Source organism: Triticum aestivum, chromosome 2D (assembly GCF_018294505.1).
Source record: "Triticum aestivum cultivar Chinese Spring chromosome 2D, IWGSC CS RefSeq v2.1, whole genome shotgun sequence".
Taxonomy (NCBI): Eukaryota; Viridiplantae; Streptophyta; class Magnoliopsida; order Poales; family Poaceae; genus Triticum; species Triticum aestivum.
The window spans coordinates 227239448-227252582 of NC_057799.1; the positions used below are offsets into that span (position 1 = coordinate 227239448).

The 13135-nt window shown below is 43.7% G+C and overlaps 1 long non-coding RNA gene across 8 annotated transcripts; it reads right to left on the reverse strand.

Annotated features, from left to right (window-relative positions):
• Positions 1 to 5746: 5746 nt before the first annotated feature.
• LOC123052633 (uncharacterized) lies at positions 5747 to 10662 on the reverse strand. 8 transcript variants are annotated; one of them, XR_006424862.1, is made up of 6 exons: positions 10121 to 10662; positions 9900 to 10001; positions 9480 to 9823; positions 7901 to 7984; positions 6864 to 6984; positions 5747 to 6197 (listed from the first exon to the last, which is right to left on the reverse strand). It is a non-coding gene; the product is annotated as an uncharacterized lncRNA (long non-coding RNA). The 8 variants fall into 8 exon arrangements; XR_006424861.1 differs by having other exon boundaries at positions 10087 to 10662; XR_006424860.1 differs by having other exon boundaries at positions 9480 to 10001.
• Positions 10663 to 13135: the final 2473 nt, after the last annotated feature.

Genomic DNA, 13135 nt, shown 5'->3' on the forward strand with positions numbered 1-13135 from the left:
AAGCCAAGCAATTGTTTCATACTTTTGACGTTCTCAAACATTTTCAACCTTCACGCAATACATGAGCGTGAGCCATGGAAATAGCACTATAGGTGGAATAGAATATGATGGTGGAGGTTGTGTGGAGAAGACAAAAAAGGAGAAAGTCTCACATTGACGCGGCTAATCAACGGGCTAGGGAGATGCCCATCAATTGTGTCAATGCGAGGAGTAGGGATTGCCATGCAACGGATGCACTAGAGCTATAAATGTATGAAAGCTCAAACTGAAACTAAGTGGGTGTGCATCCAACTTGCTTGCTCATGAAGACCTAGGGCATTTGAGGAAGCCCATCGTTGGAATATACAAGCCAAGTTCTATAATGAAAATTCCCACTAGTATATAAAAGTGATAACTCAAGAGACTCTCTATATGAAGAACATGGTGCTACTCTGAAGCACAAGTGTGGTAAAAGGATAGTAACATTGTCCCTTCTCTCTTTTCTCTCATTTTTTTATTTTTTCTTCGGCCTCTCTCTTTTTTGGGGCGGGGGGGGGGGTGCTTCTCTGGCCACTTTTATTTTGATAACCTCACATGGGACAATGTTCTAATAATGATGATCATCACACTTTTATTTACTTACAACTCAATATTACAACTCGATACTAGAAGAAAGATATGACTCTATATGAATGCCTCCGGCGGTGTACCGGGATGTGCAATGATCTAGCGTAGCAATGAAATCAAAAAACGGACAAGCCATAAAAACATCATGCTAGCTATCTTACGATCATGCAAAGCAATATGACAATAAATTCTCAAGTCATGTATATGATGATGATGGAAGTTGCATGGCAATATATCTTGGAATGGCTATGGAAATGCCATGATAGGTAGGTATGGTGGCTGTTTTGAGGAAGATATAAGGAGGCTTGTGTGTGATAGAGCGTATCGTATCATGGGGTTTGGATGCACCGGCGAAGTTTGCACCAACTCTCGAGGTGAGAAAGGGCAATGCACAGTACCGAAGAGGCTAGCAATGATGGAAGGGTGAGAGTGTGTATAATCCATGGACTCAACATTAGTCATAAAGAACTCACATACTTATTGCAAAAATATATTAGTCATGAAACAAAGTACTATGCGCATGCTCCTAGGGGGATAGATTGGTAGGAAAAGACCATCGCTCATCCCCGACCGCCACTCGTAAGGAAGACAATCAATAAATACCTCATGTTCCAACTTCGTTACATAACGGTTCACCATACGTGCATGCTACGGGAATCACAAACTTCAACACAAGTATTTCTACAATCCACAACTACCCACTATCATGACTCTAAGATCGCCATCTTTATATGGCAAAACTATCGCAAGGAATCAAACATATCATATTCAGTGATCTACAAGTTTTATGTAGGATTTTATGACTAACCATGTGAATGACTGATTCCTGCCATCTCTCTAAATAGATATAAGTGAAGTAAGAGAGTTTAATTCTTTCTACAAAACATACACCCACGCTCTAACAAATATAAGTGAAGCAAAAGAGCATTCTACAAATGGTGGTTTCCTATGTGTAGGAAAACAGGCAATCCAAACTTCAAATGATATAAGTGAATCACATGAAGCATTCTATAAAGCCATACTCAAAAGATATAAGTGAAGTGCAAAGAGCATTCTATAAATCAACCAAGGACTATCTCATACCAGCATGGTGCACAAAAGAACAGTGAAAACTAAGTGCAAAAGACGCTCCAAGATTTGCACATATCGCATGAACGAAATGAATCTGAAAACATACCGATACTTGTTGAAGAAAGATGGGATGCCTTCCGGGGCATCCCCAAGCTTAGACACTTGAGTCTCCTTGAATATTTACTTGGGGTGCCTTGGGCAACCCCAAGCTTGAGCTCTTGCCTCTCCTCCTTCTCCTCACATCGAGACATCGTCGATCTTCGAACACTTCATCCACACAAAACTCAACAGAAAGGTCGGTAAGATCCGTTAGTATAATAATGCAAATCACTACTCTAAGTACTGTTGCAAACCAATTCATATTTTGTTTTTGCATTGTGACGCCCGGGTAATTAAGCTACAGTGAACCTAAGCTAATGATGCGATGTCACCTCGGTTACTGTCCATAAACTCGCGGTAGTTTAAAACCGATTCGAATTCAAATTCAAAATCAAGCAAACAATAAAAGTTTTCAAATATTAAAACTAAAATGTTTGGAGTGAACTAAATATTGCATAGGTAATTATGGTGGAGAAACCACACTTTTATAGAATGCTTAAATACCCTAAGGTGAATAAAACAGTAGCAAAAACTATTATTTAAATACTTTTAAATAATAATTAATTATGAAACTATTTTACTTTGGGTAGCAAAATTTATGTGGCAGTAGCATAGTTGGTGACATCAATTTAGGTGCCACTTTGGTATATTGTTAACACTAGGATAAACAGCAACTAAAAGAAACAAAAAAGAAATAAAGTAAATAAAAAGAAAAGAAAAGACAAAATGGAAAACAAAGGGAAAATAAAGGACCCCCCCACTGGGCCACGGCCCAGCTGGTCTCTGAGCCAACTAGACCGGCCCAGCCGGCCCCCTCACCTCCCCAGCTTAACCCCACTCCTCGTGACCTAACCTGCCCACGCCCCTAGTCGCTCCCCCCACGTCTCCCTCGCTCCCCCACTTGCTCGCTTTCTTCCCTCCCCCCGATCTGGATCGAGATCGGGGCAAGGAACCGAAGCCACCGCGCCGACCGCGCCGCTCGTTCCTCCCCGCGATCCACCGCCGCCGCCGCACACCATCACCTCCTCATCCCCGCCGTCTAGCTCCGTGGCTGGATCGACCAAGGCCGCCCCGACGCCTCGCCCCGACCCCGTCGCCGCTCGACACCGACCGCGGCCCGACGCCACCTCGCCGCAGCTACATCGCCGGCGACCGACCTCGAGTACTCCCCGAGCCCACCTCGCTCAACTATAGGGCTCGGTGAGCCTCAACTTCCTCTCCCCCTTCTCTGCTCCGCTGCGCCCCTGTCGTACTCACTCCGGCCAGGCCACACCCTAACCATGCACGCCGCGAGCGCTCCCGTCGCGGCCTGCTAGCCCCGCCACCACGCCGACCGCGGCTCTCACCCGACCGCGCGCTCGCGCAGGCCCGCACGCCTCTGCTCATCGGTCGTGCCTCGCGCCGCGTCACCTCCACGCCAGCCGCACCCCGCACATGTACTACTCCGGCCACCCTCCCCGCTGGTGCCCTTCGCCGCGCGCGCACGCGCCGCATCACCTGCGCCCCACGTGTGGCCTCGCCCCCAGCTCCCCTCACCCCGCTCTACCGTGGCCTTGCTCCGCCGCGCACCGCATTGGCTCCGCATCGCTGCTGCTGCCCCCGCCGTGTGCGCGCGCGCACGCGCCGCCCGCTGCCGTTTCCATCCTGCGGTGGCCCTGCCGCGGCCCGCCGATGCGCAGCCTTGGCCCCCTACGCCACTGTGGCGGCCGGCGCCCAGCGCCGTTTCCTCCCTGTAGACCTGGGCGGGTGCCTACCGCCCGCTCCAGGCGCCCGCTAGCGCCGAACCCACTATGGCCCCCTTGGTCCGATGACATGTGGGGCCCAGCCCCTAGAACATTAAAAAAAGATATAAAAAAAGAATTAAAAATAATAATAAATACAAGTATTAATTAATTAATTAACTAAATTAATTAACATAATTAATTGTGTTTAATAACCTAATCAATTCATTAAACTTAATTAATCCTGCTTAATTAAAACCTAATTAACATGTTAGTCTATGACAGGTGGGTCCCACTGGACCCACATTCCAACTTTGACTCTGGTCAGCTGGGTTTGACCTGCTGACATCATGGTGATGTCATGCTGACATCACCTTGCACTGTTCTGGATAATGTTCGGTTTAAATAATAAAATAAATTTCAAAAATGCATAAAACTTTGATAAATCATAGAAAATAAACTGTAACTCGGATGAAAATACTTTGTACATGAAAGTTGCTTAGAACGACGAGACAAATCTAGATACGTAGCCCGTTCGTCCGCCACACATCCCTAGCATAGCAAACATGCAAAATTCCCCCTCCGGTTCATCTGTCTGAAAACGCGAAACACCGGGAATACTTTCCCGGATGTTTTCCCCCTTCGTCGGTATCACCTCCTACCGCATTAGGGCACACCTAGCACCGCTCATTGTCATGTCATGCATCGTCATGCTTATGTTTGCGTTATATTTATTGTTTCTTCCCCCTCTTCTCTCGTTAGACACCGAGACCGACGCCGCTGCTACCTAGTACGACTACGGTGTTGACGACCCGTCCTTCTCGGCTGAGCTTCCAGGCAAGCCCCCCCCCTTGATCACCAGATATCGCCTATTCTTCTCTCTACTGCTTGCACTAGTTGACCCGTTGCGCCAAATGGCGCAGAGACCTGATGAAGACATGTTGTCGATGAAAATAGTTTCATGCTGCAAGAACCTTCAACTCAATCATGCTATTTTTTAAACATGTTTATTACGTTGTTAAATAATAGTCTGGGAAGATGGAAACTTTGCATAATATGAATATGTTCAGTTTGAAAATATGGCCACTATGATGAGAGAGTAAAGTTGGCATGGTTGTATTTTTTTAGCAAGTTTACTAAGAATATGGGCAGTTTGAATATGTAGTACTTTTATGCTTTGTTTACTAAGAAGCATCTGGCGGATTTCATCACTACTCCGGTTGATGGGGTGAAGATCAAGCTATCATCTGGACGCTGCATAAGGTGTGTTCGCCTTATTAATGGTGTGGACAACAGGGCTACCATAACCCACAACTGGGGTGACTTTGCAGAGAAAGCAAAGCTGACAAAACAGGATATCTGCGTTTTCTCCCTTCGAGCTCGCAAGGGGAAACCAGAATTCACCGTTCACAAGATCTAAAAAGTTTTGTATATGCACTATGTTTTAATCTGTTGAAGGATTGCTGTTTTATTGCGCCCGTTGACAAAAGTTGATCTGTTACGCCAAATGGCGCAGAGACCCGCTAAAGCCATGTTGTCGATGAAAATAGTTTCATTTTGCAAGGACATTCGATATTGGTAGTAGAAAGCCCATGTGTTAAATCATGCTATATTGAAAATATGTTTATCACGGTGAAAAATGTGAATTTAAAAAAAAAATCATATTTGTATAACATGTATAGACCAATTAAGGAAGCATTTTTTTAGTTGAAAATATGGTTATCACGCTAAGAAATTTGAGCTTGATAAAAACATATTTGTATAAGATGTACAAGCAGTTAAGGATGTATTTCAACTTTTCAGCAACTATGTCCTATCACAACCTAGGCATAGGTAAGCCTCAGTTCTGTATCTACTCTAAACAGAAGGATAATAATAAATTGAGGCTAACCTATGTGGCTAAGGTAAACAAAAAAGGAGAAGAACACACCATAATTCTTAAAGTACCTATCCTAGGATGCATTTGACCGCGGTACCATCCTAAAAGTCCTTCCTGATGCTTCTTAGCTTCTTTCCTTAGCTAATCGCCCTATTTTTGAGTTTTCGCTAATTTTAACAAGGTCCCTCTTACCCCCTTCACATAATACGTAAGAAGGTAAGAGTTAATCAGGGACCATGTTAAAACTGCTCTTTAGTTTTTGTGACACCTTCTCAACCCAATAAGAGTTCCATTGATAAGCTGATCTATGGGTTCAATACCCATCAATGTCAAGAGAAAAAGATAATGTGATGCATCTCAACTGATTGATTGTTTCAGAAGGTTGTGGGATTTTTTTAAGTTGAAAATACGGTTACCACACTGAGAAATTGAAAAAATAATCATATTTGTATGTTGGTACCAAGCTTTTATACAGAAATTAAAATAAACTACATGCCTAATATGACTATTCCATAGACTGGGAATATACTAGGAAAGACACAGAAGCACACACGCAAAGAGGGAAACTGCATACATTTAGATTATCACAGTGAGCAACTAAGATTGCTTATGGCCACCAGAAGTTCTCTAAGTGGCCGAACAACCCTACGGAAGTTGCAGGTGGGCATGGTGGCAGATCCGAGCAGCTTTCCTCGCTGGCCGGCTGGTGCTACTACTGATTTCGTCCTCCCATTGATGAAGGTGATGATGCAGTAGTCCAATACATATGAAAGCAAGTGGTTTCGTCATGAAGCATATCGTCATGGTGCAGATTTGGTTTTCTGAAATAAGGCATGAGCAATTAACAAAAAGATTCATCGGAGATGGCCAGAGATATGAATGCAAACATGTTATAATCACCTTCTTAAAGCATGCAAACCAGTAATATAGGTAACAAACCATGAGTTCAGCAAGATTTTGGACACGAAATATTATTTACATAGCAGGAAAAAGCTTTTGTTGTACAAAACAGTGTCACAAAAATATATCCCAATAAGAAGCTTGCTTATTTTCACATGGTCTGTTTATATTTCTGGTAACTAAAACAACATGGCAATGAGCAAGAAAATAAGAGAATAAAGCTATAACCAGATTGTTCAACAAACCTCTATAGCTTGCATATACACCAATGAAAGCTAGTAAAAAAAGAAGGCACTCAGCAAGCACAATTCAGAATTAGAAGTGAGCCTAACCGACGGGATCATGGTACTCAACAACGATATTTCTGTACAAACCGGATTAGAACCACATTTAACTGAAGAAAGTCATGTTAATGGAGCAATAAAGCCTTACAAACATGGATATGAACCGATGGCACATGAGCACTCAATCAAGCATGAAACAAACCAGCAGGATATTGCGGTACAAACTGTATTAAAACCACATTTTTTATGATGAGCTCCAAAGGAAAACCCCACAAACTGGCTAGCAATCAGAACAAATCTAACCTTGCCTTGGGCGTGGACCAAAACAACCAAAACACGGGGCAGCGGAGCAATGACGACACCATCCATCCATGTATCATTGATGACACTTGAAAACTGAAACGACCCTGATAAACAGAGTTTCCTGGTGGTAAGGATGAGACAGGTTCATTATCATATTTTTCAGGTTTTAGAGCATATTCTAAGATAAGAGCATCCATATTGTCATTATTAATTAATGGTTAGTGCATTTGCAAGTAAAATTGTTGAAGCCATGAGGTGTATAACTACATAGGACTTTTTTGGTAGCTCCAGATTGGCAGGTATTGCATTTGAAATACGCTAGGTGTAGTAGTTTAAGGCACCATCATCAAGATAACATCATTCATGTGTTCTGTGGTCTCTTTGCCATCAAATTATATGCTTGGGTTTTCTAGGACGTCTATATTTGCATCTCAAATGTTGATGCTTTGCCTGATTACAACAATTGCATTAACCTTGATTAATGATAACCTTGCATGTCATGTAAGGAAGAAGAGTGAAGCGATTTATGCATAAGAATGCCTACCATTTACAGATCTGTACCGAAAACAAAAGCATGAGTGATAGTGATAGGGACGCATACAAAAGCTATGACTCAATCCTTGGCACGAGTTCCCGATTTAAACCAAGTGTTATTTGCATAGCAAAGGACTTTATTTTCATATAAAATTATTATAGATCAATCTTTAATGTGGCAGAACCATAATTTCAGAACATAACGCCAATTAGAGTGCATTTCATCCACCTTCAGCATTGTAAATCAAGATAAACAATGGAGGCCAAGATAAACAATAAGTAACGCCAAAATACTGATCATCAACTTAGTGTTTTGTTAATCGTTCTATACCAAGCATGAATGTTGTTTACACTCTTATCATAACTGATAAAAAAGATGCATCCCTAGAACTTATTAGGCCAATAAACCATACAATGTGATTTCTTAGGTACTTAGAAACCTCTCATAGGTTAGTCAAAAGCTCTTTTATTGATTTAGATGTAGTAACCAAGTCATTGTGTACCTTTTGGCAAGTTCATGCATTATTGCATCAGCTTTGAGGTCCATCAATCAAAACAAATCCCAAGCACATGAACTGAGCGAATACCTGAGAGAACAAAGGAATAGGTGAGTGTTATCTATACAAAAACTAAGACAATGAAGTAGAAGGGATAATTATTTACAACAGAAGGAATGGTGGAGTATAATATCTCTACTCGACTCCGAATTAGCAAAATAAGAAGACATGGAAAGGCACTTGAAAAACATCATAGCGAAGTTCTTGAGACACTTGAAAAAACATTCCGGATGAACAAAACGGAGTCCTCAAAGTGAGAATTAATCTGTCCAATCTACATGCAAGATTGCAGTTTTGATCTAAACAACTAAACCCAAATCAATAATATAAACCTAAATGCAAACACTTTGGATGACAAAAAGGCATGCATATCTGAATGAAAATGGGGTTCTTCGTAACTTCAAACCACCCTCGCATGCTTTGGTTTGATACTCAGCCACTGGCAGGCCCAAAGATTCTAAAAGGTCATCCAGCACCATTCTGTAGGGGATTTTCACCATTGGGGGAGTAGCTGTGGTTTAAAATGGATGATATTAATTTGCAGAGTATGAAAAGAATGTAAGGCATAGCCTAAAACGGCCTATTTATTTGACACCCAAAACATAGAGTAACTGGAAGCCTATGGTTAAACCATGCCTTCTAGGCTGCTACAACAAAAAAGAAAAGAAAACACACATAGATCACCAATTAGAAGGGCTCCCTGCACACCAGTCAATGGTCTGTATAAGTAATTGCACTAATACAGTAGATATCAAACTAATGGTGTGCATTAGGTACAGAGGTATCCTCTTGTGATGTTGAGAAGGGAATGGCAATGGTTGAATATCTACTGATTAATGGCACCTATCCCTATGGCACAGGTGTGTTTTTTCCTATTTTTCTTCCCCCTTTCCTTATCTTTCCATGACGACCTACAAATTTTTTCAGGTGGTGTTTTGAAATCTACATTGATTTGGTACTGTATGTGGTGTGGTGTGCCCTTGCCAGGAATATCTAATGTGTGTCATGACACAATCAAGGGAAGGCTTACATGGTACAGGGGCATTTGCGCTACAAAAATATTGCATAGACGTCTGTAGAGAGAGAGATGAAGAGCGGTGGGGAAGCTCACCTTGGCACCTCCCCAAAATCCGCCCGTGGTCGCCTGTCCCCGTTACCCACGCCAGGCACCAAATCAAGCAAAGGAACAAAAGACTCCTCTATAAAGAGAAAAGGAGCTCCGGACAAATCTACCCCCTTCTCGACGAGGAAAGATCTAGGAACCAAACAAACCAAGAAAGCCAACAAAAAAACTTCTAGGAATATATCTAGATCCTAGAGCATCTCCTGAGCAGTAACAAACAAAAATCCACTTTGCAAAAACTAAGCTGAGGTACCCAACAAACTTAAAAAGAGGACAAATTTTTTATATGAAAGCCTAGCTAGATCTGTGCATCTGGTCAACTGCAGAAACAAAAAGAATCCTCTTTGTAGGAACCTAGCTAGACATGAACATCTCCTTGACAAGAAGAGTGCAGAAGCTCACCCAATAGAAGAACTGGAGCATGGACCTGCCGTAATCACCGGCATCCTTGGGTTCGCCACTAGGAAGCTCGTTTTCGTCGTCGGGGTCTCCTATTCTCCCTCGAAATCGGACGGTGGCTGAGCACCATGGAAGGGTCCTTTTCAAATTGCCACAGAAAAGCAGTAAAAAATGGAGTCAGCTCATAAATACATTTATGGGCAGAAACATATATACATAGATGGAACACAAGGAATGCATATATCAAGTACATGGAAACCCATATCACTGCCAAACATGAAGAAACATTAATAAACATGGAGAGAAGTGATGTACAAAGCTTCAACTTTGCCCCATGGAGTATCCAGCTACACAGGAACGGTATTGGAATTCAGAAATTGTATGAGATGTACCATACCACCAGTGAAATGCTAGGTCACTTACACTGCTTGGATTTGGATGTGCACAACATCATTCTGTAGACTTTTTCCGCACAATATACTTATCAGCTAAGAATCTTAGAAAAGGGAGATCCAATCCCATAACCTCGCAAATCATCAAACAAAATCAGGAAGGGAAATATAGGAGAAATCAAAGGATAATACATTAGCTCCAGAGACATTGACCAAACCTAGGAAATGTGTGACTGGCGAGGACGAAAATACCTACAGACATCAGCAACGCCAACCCTGGCTACTGCCGTCGGCACTGCAACGTCTCTTGCCAACCAAACCAACATGTGAAACAAGAATGAAATTAGATCGAAAGGGGAGGGATGCGCGCCGCGGCAGGGGTGCGAGCAAGGAGGAAGGAGAGGTGCGGTGGCTCTGATGACGATGATGAAGGAGGGAGGCATGCTGCTGTGTAGTGATTCCCCATGGAAACCCAAGCCCCAGCGGCACGGCGACGGCTGGTTTGGGAGGCGATGGATCGAGCTCCGACAAAGCACCACAAGATCCGACCCCATCACCTCCTAGTTCCTTGCCTCCCCATGAAGTGTGCGCCACCTGGGGCCTACCCCCGTCGCTGCTCCTTCCCCGTGGAAACCCGCGGCGGACGAGCCCCAGCGGCGCGACGGTGGCTGGTCCGGGAGGCGAGCACGTGAGCACTGGGCGATGTGCGCGCGGACGAGGAGGGGGGAGAGAGAGGAGGGAGGAGGGGGTGTAGGAGAAACGTGGGTGGGGTAGCGGTGGCCGGAGGGATTGGGGTGGGGTGGGGTGTAGGGTTTGGGGCAGAGGAAGACGCACGACGCGCGAGGATACGCTCGTTTGCACCCGCTAGGAGTTCACTCAGCCAATAGAAAGCTCGGACGAGCCCACCAGTCATGGACGCAGACAAACAATAGTGCGGTCAAAAGTAATAACACAGACCTGAGTCCCAATCCAACGTCCAAAACGAGTTTGGACCAAGATCCAACGGCCAACGAAGATGCAAATCGAGGGAGCTTCCTGGGAGCGAGTTGGCTAGCCACCGTATTGTTTTAAATTAGAGTAGTGTAGCATGTTACTGCTTTCGGTTACTCCTATTCTGCTGCATAGCCTGTCATTGTTGCTACAGTTGTTACCCTTACCAGCAATCCTAAATGCTTAGTATAGGACGCTAGTGTTCCATCAGTGGCCCTACACTCTTGTCCGTCTGCCATGCTATACTACTGGGTCGTGATCACTTCGGGAGGTGATCACGGGCATATGCTATATACTTTATATTGTTACATTACTTATGATACTGTTCGGAGATGGGGGCTGAAGGGGCAGGTGGCTCCATCCCGGTAGAGGTGGGCCTGGGTTCCCGATGGCCCCCGACTATTACTTTGTGGCGGAGCGACAGGGCAGGTTGAGACCACCTAGGAGAGAGGTGGGTCTGGCCCTGGTCGGCATTCACGGATACTTCAATTAATACACTTAACGAGATCTTGGTATTTGATCTGAGTCTGGCCACTGGCCTATACACACTAACCAACTACGCGGGAAAAGTTATGGGCACTCGACGTCGTGGTATCAGCCGAAGCCTTCTTGACGTCAGCGACTGAGTGGCGCGCGCCGGATTGGACTGGAACGCCTGCTCTTGTATTAGGGAGGCTAGGTCTGCTTACCGGCCGTGTTCGCAACGTGCAGGTCTGCAATGGGCGATGGGCCCAGACCCCTGCGCCATAGGATTTAGACCGGCGTGCTGACCTCTCTATTGTGCCCAGGTAGGGCTGCGGCGTGTTGATCTTACGAGGTTGGGCATGACCCAGGAAAGTGTGTCCGGCCAAAACCGAGCGTGTTGGGTAATGTGGTGCACCCCTGCAGGGAAGTTTATCTATTCTAATAGCCGGCTCTAAGAATACATCCACTTTCAGCATCATTTTGTTCATCTTGAGAGACAACTCTGAATTCTGAGATGGCATCTTATCTATGGTTATAATAACCTTTTGCTTCAGCATTCCCTTGGCTTGATGTCGTCGCCGATCGATTACATCTTCTTGAAACCCCTCGACAAATGTGTCATGATCATCGTCAGCATTTTAACGTCTTCCGAGACATACATTGAGTTCCTGATGAGAAATTCCATGCTTGCCCCCTCGATGGTTTGTGTTATCATCGACAACATTATTGCCTTCCATCCAACACATACTTGTTCATGTTATGGAGCTCCTTGCTATCCAGCTTAAGTTATGTCCTACCTTGGAGCACTATCGTATTTTATGTCAAGAATGTTGCGAGAAATTCACCACCCTTAAGAATTATTCATAAAAGTGATACTTATTACCATCACCATTCTTTTCTTGGTCCTCATGTTGTTTCTAACTGGAAACCCGACAATTTAACCATTACGTGCGGATTCAAAACTTCTAGCAACCCTATTGCTTTGAAGTTAATGGCTGATAGTTCATCGTAAGACTACTGGTTATTGAATCACCATTCAAACGTTGATCATGCTACATAAACCCATATTTCGGGTGCACCTTTCAACCAATGTTAAATTGTGTATGTTTTCCTCAAGCATACCTCATTATGTCATCTGGTCTGACAAATGTTATCTCCTTGTTCACATAGTTGTGGAAATCCTTCTTTTGGAAGTCTCAATGAATTGTCGCTGAGTTCATTAGCCACCTCCTCATCCTCTCCTTGGTTAAATTATGAACTCATGATTCGGAACTTGCTTCCATAGTTCGTTTCCCAAGAATCTTACAATGTCATCTCGTCAATTGTGTCACAACTTTTCTTCTCAGGCATGCAGAGTCTGAGGTATCCTGACATCAAACAGATCTGAATCTCGGTCGGATATGATGGTTGGAGCATACTTCCAAAAGATATAACATTGGTCCTTATATGAACCGGTAAGATGATGTCATGCCTAACACACCTGGCTGGAGGACCTATTGTTATAGTTTCCTTTTTAGCAAGGTTAGCGATTCTTCCATGAGAAATCATAAGACTTATTCTATAAGTTGTTCATGATGGATCCTATGTGAATCCAAAATCTGACCCTTCCTTGATGACCATGTCAATGCTATCTCGAAGCATGTCTATGGTACTCTGATTTTCAACAAGAACATTTGAAGCCCAATGCTAAATGTTTCTTGCTCAATTATCCAAACACTGTTGTATGGGTAATGTCATTAAATATATCTCCCCTTACCTAAATGATTTTCTACTTTATATCCTGTCATGGATATCTTGATCTGCTTGTCGTTG